Here is a 15,309-nt window from a genome sequence, read left to right as displayed (position 1 = left end):
GCACATCAATATGTGTAATTGCCAGAAGGTTTGCTGTGTCTCCTGAGGAGATCCCCCAGGACACCATCAGTCGTCGTCTCATTAGGAGCGTGCCCCGACGTTGTCAGGCATGCATACAAGCACGTGGAGGCGATACAAACTACTACTACTACAAACTAATGGAGTACCATTATGAATTGCTACAAAGGCATTTTGGCAAAATGGACTAGCCTGCCGTATAATTTGCTTGGATTTTAGGGATGTTTTTGAATTCAGCCCTCTGTAGGTTGATACTTTTCATTTCCATTAATGATGTGGCATCCTTTCATTCCTAGCACATTACCCAGTCCCCTGATTTTTTTCCCATTGAGATCTAATGTTACTTACTGTCTCATGCTACATCTGCTCTATCTGTAATTCATAGAAAAGGACAAAATAGATTCACAATACTTGAATACTGAATATTTCAACTTCTTGTTTGATGAACAAAATACATATTTAGCATAGTGGAGGCTTGCTAATCAAGTGATGTGTGTCTATGGTCAAACCTTTAAGTCCCTATTGGTTTGTACAGAAGCCCCAAGCAGTCTGCATTCATACATTTTTAGTTATTTATGTCATTATCTTGAAATAACAAATGTTAATTTTCTTTAGATTTTGAGATAATGAGATTTTAACAAGTAGCACCTGCATTAAACAAAAATGAAAAAGGTGAACTAACAGTTGCATTAACAGAGGAAGTCTGGACAAATTAGACAGAGTTTATCCTCTTGGAGAGTGTTTAGCTGAAACCACCATCATCTGCTCTGGGCCTGTCCACCTGTTTTTGATATTTGGGACCAAATTGCTTTAATTTGTGCATGAAGTACTCTTTGGATTTCTACATTTAAAATGTAGAAATATTCAAAGAAATGTCTCATTTGGTTCACTGACTGTAGCTGCTAGAAAAAAACAATTACAAAGAAAGTGTAAGGCAGAAAGCCCATCTATAGAGGAACAAAGAGGTATAATAAAATCTTTGCAATGGAAACAATCACCTCTGAGATGACAGAAAACTGAATTTGATAAGTGGCGAAAACCCTTCTTGACTTTGTAATTTCTATTAAATCATGTTAACACCCCATGTCCTGTACTTTCATTTCTCATTCTACTTCAGCTAGTAGCTGACTGTAATAAAGACTTTGCTGACTTGAGTCAATTTTGTCTGCTTAAGTATTATTTTTCCCCTCTTGATTCTAAAATCCAGATTAATTTAACCATTTTTTGCTATTAATTCTTAAGGCATCAGCTTCTGTGTAGTCCATTCAGGCACAAAGGTTCCTGAGAAATCTAGAATCTAGTTTTTGGTTCATACACCCGAGGCGATTTAAAACAAAGCCAGCTTTGGTTTACACAGTTTGACTCCTCATTCAGTGTTCAATAGATATACACCTACAGAGTGATCCTGTAATCACTCGAATAATTTAAAGAGACTGAAACTAGGAAACTTTAACAGTGTTCATTTATTGTTCAATACACCACATGACAGTTGTTGGTTAACGTATGTATTATGGTCCATGAACAGCAGCTGCAGTTCTGATGTTGAGATCTGTCCAGCGTCGTTGCCGTCTTCCGTCAGACAGACAGTCGGCTCCATGAGACGCGGTCATCTGAAGTCAGGTTTGAGGCCTTTACCCCACGGATGGATCCACGGTCCACTTCAGCCGCATGCGTCAGTCGTCTGAAGAGGCTCTGACGGGATCACAGCTGGCGAGGGGGATGAGGGCTTACTTTGACCTCTGCCTCATCTTTCTCCTTTTACGCTTCAGCCTGTTGGTGAGGATTAAAAACATCGTCAAGATACAAAACATTTTATGCTTAATGCCCATTCAATTACAGACTAATGGGAAACTCATCCACTTTCATGTTGATGACTGAGCAATGACCCTGATTATTGAAGTATTTATTGGGTCATTAAATTTAAAGCCAAGTATATTGATTAACTATACAAATTGACAATGCAGCGTTTCTCAACCCTGGTCCTCGGGGAACACTGCCCTGCATGTTTTAGAGGTTTCCTGCTCAAACACACCTGATTCAAATGAGTGGCTCGTTATCAGGCCACTGCAGCGTTCAACGAGCTGATCATTTAAATGAGGTGTGGTGCAGGATTGAGAAACACTGGTCTAATGTGCTGTAAACCTGCCTTCAGCTCAGACACTTATCACATCAACCCAGACCAAATCCTGCTGTGTACATGCAGATGGGTCACTCCCAGCCATTTCATCTTATTTTTAAAAATCTAACTTTGGTATTTCATGTGACACTGATTTGATCAGACCAAACTGCAAGTACACTTCTTAAGAAACAGTGTTGTCCCTCACTACAACGCGGTTCACCTTTCGGCCTTGCTGTTTTGGATTTTTAGTGCAATTTTGCATGCTTTTATAGTGTACAGTATGAATGCACATTGTGTTTGGCATCCTGATTGGCTATGGGAGAAGTGTTTAAATGTTAATGCCTGACTGAGAAGTTTAAGCCTTAAATTGTAAAAAATAAAAGCTGATTACTTCGGATTTTGTCCATCGCAGGTTATTTTTAGAATGTATCCCCCGTGATAAACGAGGGACCACTGTACTAGAGTTGAAGAAACAAGTGCCTAATTACTTTACAATTGACTCAGGCCATTTTAAGCCATGTGTGGCTCAAACCATTTTAATATTTAAAGTTGACTCAGGCCATTTTAAGCCATGTGTGGCTCAAACCATTTTAATATTTAAAGTTCGAACTGGTGACCATGTGTCCAGTAACAAGTAACGCCATGTGCACAAATGTGGAATAGGAATCCCTATCCACTCTTACGAATTATGGCAAAACTAAATTTCAAGAGATACTACAGCTCCACATTGGCAATATATTGAAGTATTTCATGCAGTGACTGTACCGACTTGCCCACCTTCAAAAAAAATTTTAGTGTCAGCTTGGTGTACAGTTTTGTGTTATGCTGCTTTAATCTACAGCATCTTTGAACATCCATTAAAGTGCTTTAAAACAGATTTCCCCTGTCACGTATTAATGCATTTTATTCTATTAGTGTAACTTGTTACAAAAGAGATTACTGCTTACCTGCGCATACGCTTCTTCCTCCACTGGAAAACAAGAGGGATATTTATTTAGACAGTGATCGTAGTACAAGCATGGCGTGTCCACCCTCCCACTTTTAGTGACTAACACAGACGCGTGCAGATAAATTAAACTGAAAACACTGATACTGCTGCAGCTGAAGCAGATCTGGACCTTTGAACATGAACACAGCTTCATCTTCGAGCATGCACCAGAGCAGGCCTCCACACACCATTAACCAACCTTATATAATATTTACAATATCTCACTTAGTTTGTACATTTTATCACTTGGATTAACATCAGCATTGTTAAAACGACTGAAGAAAAGATACAAAGGAGCAGAAGGGTTTTTAAAAGCAGACACACGTTTTAAGTTGCACAGAGGCTAACGAGCAGCAGGGAAGAGGACAGACCGAATCCATAAATACAAACTATGGCTGCTTTAACTCACCTCTGGCTCTCATCGTGGAGAAGTTCCTGTGAAAAACAAAGAGATTTAAATCGTTAGTGACCCGGATGATTTGTAAAAACCGGTTGATTGGTTTGGATTGAGTTAGCGGCGAAGCTGGTTTCCATACCTCGAGCGAGAAGAGACGGAAAGAGGATGTGACGGAGGAGGGGCGGTATTTATAGCGGAGGTGACGCCATGTTTGAGCGCCAACTCCGCGCGTTCATGGGAAATGTAGTCCAGTGGACTACACGTGTGTCCAAGTGGATCACGTGTCCGCCTTCAATAAGGGAGAAGGAGTGTCGTTTCATGTCAGAGGCAACAACAGCACAATGAAATGTGTTAGATAAAGAAGAACAGGCCAACAGCGCTGAACAGAAGATTAAAAACTAAAGCTAAGAAATAAAATACTACAAATAAATACTACAAAGTTCAATCAATCAATCAATCACTCAAATTTTATTTTATAGCCCAAAGTCACAAAGTACATTTCCTCGGAGGGCTTTACAATCTGTAATCTAAGGGAGATGTGACTGCATCTTCAACCAATGCCGTGCCGACTAGACAAAACCCTGAAAGGAGACAGACAGACAGACGAGACGACAGGAGAGAGAGAGAGATGAGTTATATAAATAGAAAATACAACAAAAAAAAGGGGGGGGAGCGTACTGCGTACAGTGTGAAAGGATTGTGTCAAGTGTTGGGGAGAGAGAGGATCACTGTATAAAATAACTGTTTTACTGCACATATGAATAGTTTAAGTTTATTTATTATGGTTTACACAGCTCAGGCAACAGCACAATGAAATGTGTTTGGTCAGCCTTAGCAGTTAGGGTAACGGCACGACACCAAATAAAATTTAAATAAATTAAAGTGGAATAAATAAATAATAACAATAATAATAATAATATTATTATTATATAAATAATAAATAAAGAATGGCCTGATATAATAAAAATATAACAACTAGAATATGAAATATATGTATACTTACACAGTATAAATGTGAAAAGGTTGTATCAAGTATATACAAGTATTACTGTATCAATAGATATGAAAGTACTATACAAATAGGATATATTACACTATATAAAAATAGTATATGAAATTGAGGGTTGTCAGTAAGTGTGCACAGGAGTAAAATCAGTCCTGGTTATAGCAGCAGTCATTGAACATGGCTGGATATTTGTTTATGTCAGTTTTAATGTTTTAATTGTACAGTACTGTAAAAACTTTCCGGATCTTAACAAAAGCTACAAGCTACGAAAGTCTATTATTTATTCACATTAAATAATTAAATGAACATATCTAACATCTGGAATAACAATCTATCTATATGATAATTCTTTATTTGTAATGTTTTATTTTACTTGTATTCACAGTATTTATTGACTGTGATTTTATATAAAACTCTTATTTCCAGTTAACTATTTTATCTAAAAATGATCATGCACAAAACCACACGAATGCTCAAGACAGGGGATAAAATCAAATCCTCGTTAAGGTACACCTGTAATTTAATCGTTTATCAAAATCTATTAGTTCAAATCATTGGAGAATCAGTCCAAACAATAAAAAAACAGTTCTGAACTTAACGCCTTACTGTTGTTGTCCTCAACAACCTCCTTATTGCAGCCTTTCCAAAAAGTTGCAGAAAACAAACACGAATGTATGAAATGTTTTTATTCTTTAGATTAAGTTGCTTTGCCCACTGACTGAGCTACAAAGCGGGATCTTTTTTTCTCAACACCGTCCGGACCTCGAGATGAAAACTCTAAACCTGAAATGATCTCTTACAGGTCCAACATCCACTAAAGATGCCCACAAAACCTTTTTCATGCTTCACGAGACTATGGTGTCAGAGCAGCGTCACTGATAGAAAAGTTTTTCAAAACTGGAACATAGGTTTCATCTTTTCATAAAATTGAGGGGAATGGCAGTAAATGTGGCAGTTTTGTTCTTTAAACCCAAGCCGATTACAACTGTTTTTTTGCTTGTGTACTTAAAAATATTCCAGTCTTCTGCTCTGGTTATTGCTTTAAAAAAAAAAAAACTGTAGTTAAAAATGCGGTCAGACCTTGATGAATATAAGTGTAACCATAAACCTTCAGTACATCAACTCTGAAGTAAATACCGCATATTATATACAATCCCTGTAATTACCGTCACTGTGTTCATTATTTAGCAATTTCATAAGTGAGAATTTATAATTTAACCCTTTACTGCACTGGTGGTGTTGAGAAAAAAAAAAGTTGTTTCATGATGCACTGGATCATTAAGTCCTCGTCATCCTTTAAAACACTTCACACTTGAGACAAAGTGCTCGTTAACCTTCCAGTATCTGGATGTTTTCTATAAATCCAGTTTACATAAGAACAGCTTTGTTGTAATCTGTTGCCAAAGGGAAACGTGAGAATTCAAGTCGTACCATCCCATTCAAGCACAGGAAAATCATCCCATTATGCCTTATTTAAGAGGCTGATTGATCCAGGTTTCGATGGTATCACACAGTAATCTTCACCTGCAGCTCAGAAATACACACTGATCCACTCCCATTATTAATGCCCACCAAGCAAGCTCCAGTTTTTCTTAAAGGAAATGTTCAGCTGCAGATTTTCAGGTCGATTATAAAAAAAACAAGCCCCAGTCACACAGTTAACATTTGGCAACAATTCTTTTCAAAACATGTAAAAAATATTGCAATATTCTTTATTATTTATTTCCTACTCTTTCCATGGTACTTTCAGTTAATGCAGTAGGGTTAAGCGTCCACGTCGGACCTTTTAAATATTCATTTAATTCCAAAGTTCTTCTGAATTCTTCCGTTTTAAATTGGTGAAATCAACTCTATTCGGTGTGTTTAATGGGGCAATTTCCCTGTTTTCTCTTGCTTCTCTTTGGGGTCTTGCATGTGTGGAAGGCAGTATCTATTTATTCTGCAGCTTCTGTGTCCTCGGTTGGCTGTCCGGTGGCATTTTCTGCTGTCTTAGAGGCCTGCGGGATGTGAAAGGAGAGGTGCAGATTAGTACATAAAAAGACATCATGAACCAGATAAGTGTTCTCTGTGACACAAAAAAAAAACAGGTGAATGAGCCCAGTGTGCTCTGGACTACCACAGTTTCTGTTAGAATAATAACCACCTTCTTTTCTTTTTCTTCTGTGTTTTTCGGCTTGCAGAGCTCTGTAGTAAAGTCTAAGAGAGGGAAGAGGTTCAGTACGAATAGAAAACAAGGTTTAAAGCGAACGAGCTCCGTGTTCATCTTTACCTTTAGCTCTTGATCCTGAACTTCGTGCTCTGACTTGTAGAGCTCCGGGTCGAAAGTCCGTTGTGATTCTGTGAGGCCCGTTGGCCATCAGCAGCACCGTGAACTTGAACTGCGCTACACAATCTCCTGAGAACGAAGACACGGAAGATGAAGTGAGAGCGTGTTACAAAGAAAAATACATCATAAAGGGGGTAAACACTCACCCTCTTTCTCGTGTAGCACACTGAAGGGTTGTAGCATTCATGTTGGCCACACTCACCACACCGAGACGGGCTTTTGCCTCACTCCTCGAACGCCCTGATGGAAAAGGATGTGGTATTTAATATTGATATTTACTTTCTGTCAATCTATTTTAAATGCCACAGATAGTGGGACTACGTATTTAAATTGCTACATGTAAAGTGCGGTGGTGTTCATACCGAAGAGTAAAGGGCATTGCATCAAGCGCCGTTCCACCTCCATGAAAAACGTACGGGAAGTTTTCATCTTCAAGCCGTACTGCTTACTGGGGTCCTCTTTTTAAATGGTGGTCCTCAGACCTCCGTCTCTGGCCTGAATAGAAATAAAAAAACATAAATATCTGTTCTTTCCACTAATGAAAACGCTGCAGCTAAGGGTAATGAATAAAGCAAGACAAGAAGACACTGACCTTCCCTTCTCCGGTGCTAATAAGACGGCCACGCGTAGACTTCATGTACCTCAAACTCTGCTTTCTCATGGTCCTTCCTGGAAACGAGTGCCAACAGCAGCCAGGAAAAAGTAGTACAGTCATGCAGTACTCCCCTAACAACTTTACTGTTGGTTTCTCAAATATAATCGTGGGTTGCTGGTTTCAGCACCACAAAAACAAATTCCATTCACTTCTTTAAACCACCCTGTGGCTCAAGTCTTGTCCACATCAAACTGAAACCTTCTGTCTGGGACAGATAAGCTGACGCTACCTAAACGTACCTTTGCTGGTCTGTCGGGTTCTGAATGACGTCTTCTCTCCATCTTGACATGTTGCTTCAGCTGAGGAAGCATACCTTTAAAAAACACAAAGCCACACATTAACTATGAGTCCTTAAACAATTACCATCTTTCTTATTATTACGTTAGCAAACTGTAGAGAGTCAAGAAGGAATCTGAGGATGAAAGTCATCCAAATCCGATCACTCATGGTCGCCCTGAATGCCTTTTCCACGACAGGGCACCGACTTTTAATGAGACACTTACCCTCGATCGGGGTGCATTTGAATGACTGGCCATCTTGTTCCAGGCTTCTGTCACCTTGAGTGTTCTGAGAAACAGAGAAAAATGCATCATTTTCACATCAAAGGCTGCTGTGCACTTACTGATAGAAAAAACGCTGAAGACAATTCATTTTGTTTTACGCGACTAATCTGTCTAATCTGGTGGAGAGTAAAGAGTTAAAACTACTGGATCTGCAATGAGCTGTCTGAGAAAGGGACGGTTTCACATACTGATGTGCCAGTTCTATTTCTTCACGATAAGGCACATATAAATATTATGATCAAAGTCTGCAACTGTAGAGGTCATTGTGGCGACATGGAGAAGACTCAAGAGGCGGGTTACATGTACCTGGTTACCGGGTTTAACAAGGCGAAGTGCTGCTTCTGCACACAGATGGGCTGCTTTGATTACATCAGCTTTCCGGCCTGTGATGGGGTTCTCCTGCAGGAAGGAGATAGGCGAGCAGAGGACTCGTGTAGTAGGTGTGCTCTAATAAAGACGGCGACAAGGACTTAAGCAGTGTATAAATAAATCCTCACCTTGCTGGCTCCCACCACAAAGCTGTGAGCGACATTGGCAATGAAGCCGTCGACATGAACCCCTAGATCGCTACAGGAACAAGAGGGAAAACAAAAAGATGAGCGTATGAAAAGGAAACAAAACATTTAATTGATCACGTGTCCAAGTCACTGCTGGTTAACTGCCACCCTGCTGTCAAATAACTATGTTGACACGGAGCGAATTAATCAAATCTATTGGGAAGGACAAAAATATCAAACTATGCTCCACTTTGGAAATGAGACCAATAAAGACTAAACAATAACCATAAGGTCGGCAAAAATAAGACATTTAATCTGTTATGGTCATTAAATAGAAGATATCTGCAAGCTGAGTTTTTTTTTGGCCGAAATACAGTGAAGGACTTTTTATGAATTCCAGGGAACGGCACTACAGACTGTAAAACTGAACAGACATGCCCGACCAGAGGGTTCAGAGAGAGAGTGTGTGAAAAGCGAGAAACATACAAAACCGTTGTTGGTGTGTGCACCACCACACATTTAAAACATCACATTTCAACACGCAGCACAGAAGACGTGACACAGGACGCCGACATGCGTGGCAACAACAACTAAGATGAGCTCACTTGTTTTTCAGAGCACGGCTTGCGTCGGGAGACACGCGATATAAAAGGAGTTTAGCAGATGTGGTGCCCATCAAAGCTGAAAATCCAAATTATCCTTTGAAATAGCTGCTCTAAAAACGACAGACCTTACTTGTTGTTTGCCAACACAGGACAGACAAGAAGACGAGACCTTACTGACGAAGCGAAAAGAGAAAACCCTCGCATCGAGCAAAGATATCCACACGGAACGGCACACTGGGAGACTAAAGACACAGAGGAAAAAGAGGGGGGGTGACATTATTGCAGAGCGGTGGTGGTGCCTACATTTTGACCAGATCCCCATCTTTAAGTGTGTAGTCGGGGTCACTCTTCAGGGGAGAGAAGTGGCAAACCCAGTTATTGACTGAGACGCTGGTGGGAAAGGCAATGCCTAGAAGAGGGAAGAGAGAACCACCGAGTCTTCATTGGAAATCCTCCACAAGTTTTTAGCAAGAAAACTATACAGATGGAGAGGTGACACTTAGATCACTAACAATCTTAGTCATACTCTGCGTGGATCTAACACGACTGCATCTACACTCTTCTCGATAGTGTCACCACAGTTCACCCGAAATAACACGCTGGCGTCGTCTTTAGCCTCACCTTTCTTCATCTCCTTCTCCTTCTTGAAGACCTTTCCGTCTCAGCCAGATGTAGGCACTCCCTTCTCACAGAGGCTCAGCACGGACACCCGGGCTTGGCTGTTTCCACGACCAGACGGAGGGCCTCTGGATAAAAAACAGACAGCAAAATGATTATTATGTGGTCTTGATGCCGTGAGACGAGACGACAGATCATCTGAGATAATGTCTAGAGTCATTTGACGGCTTAAACTGAATGAAACGAACACCGAATACCAACCAGTCTTTGACAGCGTGCAGTCGAGTAAGACTTGATCAACATGTACTGTACACCAGTACAAATGTCAAATGTCAGAAGAGTAAAACACTGCATAACGCCATCCTTTGATAATAATAATATACATTATACAATTTAGGCATTTATTTGATGTGCAGAACTTATTATTTTTTAAATATTTAATTGGGGATTTGCCAAAAACTCATATTAACATTTGATTATTTATCTCTAAAAGTTCCTCAAGCTGGAATACTTTATTTTTTACAACACTTCGTGATATTGTGGCATAATATACATATAAACCATTATCCATGTATATATTCTAATAAGACATGCTTCATTTGCAGTAATTGTCTTTTAATGAAGAAAATAACCCAAAAAAAGGTCAAAACAGCTGCTGTCGTTGTTATATGTGCATTAAAACACCCTGATATATAAAAAGTTAAAGACAAAAAACACAAGAGTTCCGCCGTGAAAATGTCACACTAACTAACGCGGGGCTTCATTATCTGAGGCTGCCCAGCCTCGGCTTATCTCCACCCGGCGCTTACAAGTTTGTTTAACACGGTCAGCCGGCTGCTGCTGCTAGCTAGCAGGTTGGTTAGCATCCCACGTTGTTTAACGCGGTAACCGAGCAGCTAGTTAGCCCGAGCTTAGTTAGCTTAGCATACGTGTGGCTCGCATGTAAACCACATGGCGGCGGCGGCTGCGCGAGTGACTGACGTTAGCTGGCAGCACGACAGGGCCGGACCCAACGGCTACCACGGCACAACGGACGACCAACGGCTACACGGCTACCCGTTTCGAATCATCTATCACGGTTGGCGATGTCACCACCCCTCTTGTACTGGTGACCACCAGGTCCTCAGCTATGGTCTGCTCCTGCTTCGTCGTCCGACATCTTGGCAGTGAGTTTCAGTCGCTAAGTCGGGCCCCAATCAGCGACACACTTCAGCTCAGCTCAGCTCAGCTCGGCTTGGCTCGGCCGACTCGGCTCTACGACCGTTGCTGCTGCTGCTACACCACCGGCAGGCAGGCAGCCCTCCCGCTGCCCTCCAAGCCCCTCCACTTCACGGTGTGACGCTAACGCGTCACAGCGACCCGACCCGCCCAAAAAAAAAAAAAACCCAATGACAGAGTTTAACCCTGAGTAAGATTAAACGAAACTTTATTTCAATCTCATCATATGGATGGCAAAATTTCATATTCTCTATAATTTCAGCTATTAAAAACGCTATATATGTGATATTTAAATCATATTATTATTTAAATATATTTATGTAAACTCTTTCTACCCCCTGTGTGTAGAATATACATGAATGTTTTTGTAATGTTTTGTATATGATCTTGTGTTCCTTTGTTTTAAACAAAGTTCTAATAAATTAAAATAAAATAAAAAAAAGTGTTTACCCTGATGACCAATTTAACTTAATTATGAAAGACTTCTCACACAAAGCATTCCTACACAATTTAAGAATGTAGCTCAGTAATGATCCATTCCCATTAATGAAAGCTATAAAAATCAGAATATGCAAATAAACTGCCTTAAAGATTAGTAGTTCTCCATGTGTAAGATTTAGGACGCCAACAGCCATTGCCATACAATTGAAAAACTTTCATTCAGCTACAAACAGTTTATATTGTAATTCTTGATTAATAATTAGTGCATTGTAAATCACAGACTCTTCAAGGACATTTCTATCGGCAGTGAGTAATTCTGTGAACTCGTTATTCTATCTATGTCGCTGAAGAAATTGTGTTTTTTATCTCTCTAGCTGATAATTTATCCGACCGCTTAGTTCACTTTGCCGTGGGCGTCATGGTTACCATAACAACACTGGCCGTGATGAGTTTGTATTTAACGCTTCACTATTCAGCCCTCCTGTGGGGTCACATACAGTTTACATTGTTTAGAAGGGGCTGAATAGTGTAGCCGTTAAATTACACGCAACTCAGTCTCGCGCTTTAATTTCATAAATTAGTGAAGCTCACTGCTTACTTTAGGCAGACTTGCATGCATGTACAAATCACCATAGAAATATTGTGCTAGTAACTAGTTTGAACTACAAGAAAGCCAAAACAGTTGCAAGCCTTTGATTAGAGTTATGTAAAGCTTTAGATGGGATACTAGGTCCTAGAGGATGTGGGACAACAGCTGCACGAGGGCCATGTTTGATCCCAAGAATTCCTGGCTCCCTGGTATGATATATGGGACTGTTTTCCTTACATGCTTAGACGGCGAGTGTGAGATGTTGGGAGCAGTTATTCATTTGGTTGCAATCTGTAACTCCACTGTACGTTGCCACTCAATCAAATCTTACCACTGGACCTTTAAAAAACTTATTAAGACTCCAACGTCTCTAACTGCATGGTGAACTCTGTAAGCTGCGTAAGAGGATAATGTTATAAGGTTATTTCCCCTCTGTTTAAATTTTTCCTCTATTTGTTTAAAACTTTTCAAATACTGCTGTGCAACTTCCCTTTACCATAAAATACTTTCAATAATCTTGTGATGATTAGTTAGTTAAAAGCTCCATTTTTAAATAGCAGCAACTCAGTGCTGAAGAAGTGACGCAACAATGACTCATTTACTTAAGGTTTAACGTTATGTGTTAATTAACATAGATTGACTGCGTGTGTGATACCACTGGCTGTTTGACGCAGCAGGTGTTATTCAGCCCGCCTCAGTCCCACGAGATCCACATCTTTGCCATTTATCACTTAGCAAGAAGAGTTTGGACTACCATGCAGCAGTCGAGAGCCGAGAGTTGAGCTTTTCACTTGATGATCATGCTTATAGCCATCGTTCAAATAAAAAACTCGGTGCTTCACCAAATATTTTTATTGAGAGAAAATGTATTTCATAATCATCATTTAAGAGAGGTCTGAAAACATCCAAACTCAAAAAAACCAAATACATTTGTTCTTAAACCACAATCTTTTTGTTGTTCAATAATGTAAACAGGAAAAATATAAAATGCTTGTTCTGTTGTTTTCCCAACAGTCAGTGAACATATAAATGCCCCAAATCACAGCCTAAATACAAGACTGTGATTCAGCCTGTAGAAGCTGTGACAATCTGAAAAAGTCACACAGGTCACATGTTGGTTTTTGAAATTGTGTCACTTAGGCTACATTCTTACACCGTTCAAACATGGCTTTTTTGGTTTGTAATCTGTTTCGAGTCCTTCATGAACTATGTCTCAGAGGGAAGTTGTCTTGCAGATTTAAAATGTTCTTCATGTAGGCAACTGATTTGGGCTTCAGGAACATTCCTGCGTTGCCAGTAGTCTGGATTGTCAAAGATCTGTCACCGTCTCCAGTTCCCCAACCCACTCCAGCTCGCACTTTGACGTAGGGTTCAAAACCCCAGATCGCTGACCTCTGTGCCCCCTACGCCCCTCTGCCTTTCCCTCCGCCAAGTTCTGGTACACCACTGCATCGCGGGCCCCGGTAGAAAAGCCAGTCCATGTCCTGTACTCATACGCCTCGCCTTCGTTCCCTCCTTGTTCTTCACGCTCCTTCGGTCTTGAAGAGCTTGTCGCGCTTCTGGCTGTCTGTTTGTGTATGAATAGTTGCTGTCCTCCACATATTCGTCCTCCTCTTCTCCTCCTCCTCCTCCTCCTCCTCCTCCTCTCATCCTGCACCTCTCTGGGCATCCTGCTGGGGGGAGGAGTGAGGCATCATGTGTGGGGGCTTCTCTTTTTCATCTTCCCCTGATTCCTGTATTCATATTCACTTCATTAGTCCTCTGCTCTGCATCAGCGTTGTGATTTGCTTCTCGTGTGACCTCCCTGACATCCCACAGACACGCGCCGGTGTCGCTGAGCACGCCGTCGTATGTGCGATACGAGGAGGTGTGCTTCTTGTTGTTCGGCCTCAGCCAGTGGCTGCTGTGTCTGGGCGGACAGGTGTTACGCACGTCTGTTGTTTCATGTATTAGTATTCTTTCATCGTCTGGATCGTCCAACAGGCCAGACGGAACTGAGACTGGCGTCTCCTGACCACGTAACGGCTGAGATGTGGAAAGTAAGGATCTGAAAAAAATAAAAGAAAACTGTTCATGACTAAGAGGCTGGTTATGTTTAAGTTGTCTTGTGAGCGTTTCTGTTTTTATTTGAATCCCCCCCCTCTCTGTTTCGATAAACTTGGCCCCTTCCCCGTCTGAGGTTGTCAGGTGTTTCTCACCTGTCTGATTGTCCCCTCCGCCCTGATTTTTCCACTGTCCTATATTACCTGTGTATATATTGTCTTGCGTCTCCCTTTGTTCTGGTTGCCATGTTCGCCTGTCCCTTGTTTTTTTTATACCACGCTCCTCGCCATAGTCAAGTTCCTTTTACTTTGTGATCCTTGCTCGTGTCTTGTCTCTGGACTTATCGAGTTTTCCCTCTAATGGAGTGTGTTTTTTGTTTTGTTTTTGTTTCTTCAGATCAGTGGTTTCAACCTTAGTCCTGGGGAACACTCCCGCATTGTTTTAGATGTTTCCTGCTCAAACAACCTGCTGAGTGACTCGTTTTTCTAGGCCACTGCAGAGCGATTTGATGACCGCGCTGATCTTATTTGTATGAGGTGTGGGGAGGAGGAAAACATTAAAACAGGGTCTCCAAACTGTTCCCCAAAGGCTGGTGTGCTGCAGGTTTTTTGTCCCAACCAGAGCACACAGTTTGACCACCAACTCTCTAAGGCCTGAGATCCAGTTGGGTTTACAAGGTTCAACGTCTGAGTGCTGCGTTTGGTTTCGGGAAGGAAAACCTGCACCACACCGTGCCCTTTGTGGAACAGTTCTTGGACTTCTGTTGTACTTCATAATAAAAGATTGTTATTTCAACTTTGTCTCCCGAGTCGTGTGTTTGGTTTCAAGCTTTGGACAGAAAAATGGCTAAATCGATTTAAAGTGAGATAGTACCTGAAATGAATCCAATGGTGTTACTAGCTGTATATCACTTTTTTTTTCTTGAGGTTGCTTTTTGACCACACCACTTTGATATGTGTTTTTACACTTTTTTTTTTCTCGTTATACATAAAATATATTAAGAGCTGGAATCTTTACTTTTTGGAATTATTAATCTCATTCTCATGACGTCTGACCTCATGTGAAGCTACTGCCAAGCAGCCGCTTTAGCATCAGCAAAAAACACTGTAAAAACAGTCTCCGAGTCTATCCAAAGATAACAAACATCCAGTTCTGGAACCTCCACGTCATTCATATAGTGTGTTATATCTAATTTCTACCAAAAAACACAGTTATGGAAGTGCCAA

At 40.8% G+C, this 15,309-nt stretch overlaps 1 long non-coding RNA gene and 1 pseudogene across 1 annotated transcript in view; both read right to left on the bottom strand.

Moving 5' to 3' along the window:
* Positions 1–1,462: 1,462 nt before the first annotated feature.
* The window catches only part of LOC104933449 (uncharacterized), a 15,344-nt gene continuing 1,497 nt past the window's right edge, over positions 1,463–15,309 (bottom strand). Inside the window, exon 4 of the long non-coding RNA XR_002042754.2 lies at positions 1,463–1,788. This is a non-coding gene — a long non-coding RNA (uncharacterized LOC104933449). The remainder of the gene's footprint in view (positions 1,789–15,309) is intronic.
* Positions 6,433–10,951, bottom strand: LOC113745933 (proliferation-associated protein 2G4-like; annotated as a pseudogene).

This window comes from Larimichthys crocea, chromosome VI, assembly GCF_000972845.2.
Source record: "Larimichthys crocea isolate SSNF chromosome VI, L_crocea_2.0, whole genome shotgun sequence".
NCBI classification, from domain to species: Eukaryota; Metazoa; Chordata; class Actinopteri; family Sciaenidae; genus Larimichthys; species Larimichthys crocea.
This window is presented reverse-complemented; position numbering and strand designations above follow the sequence as displayed.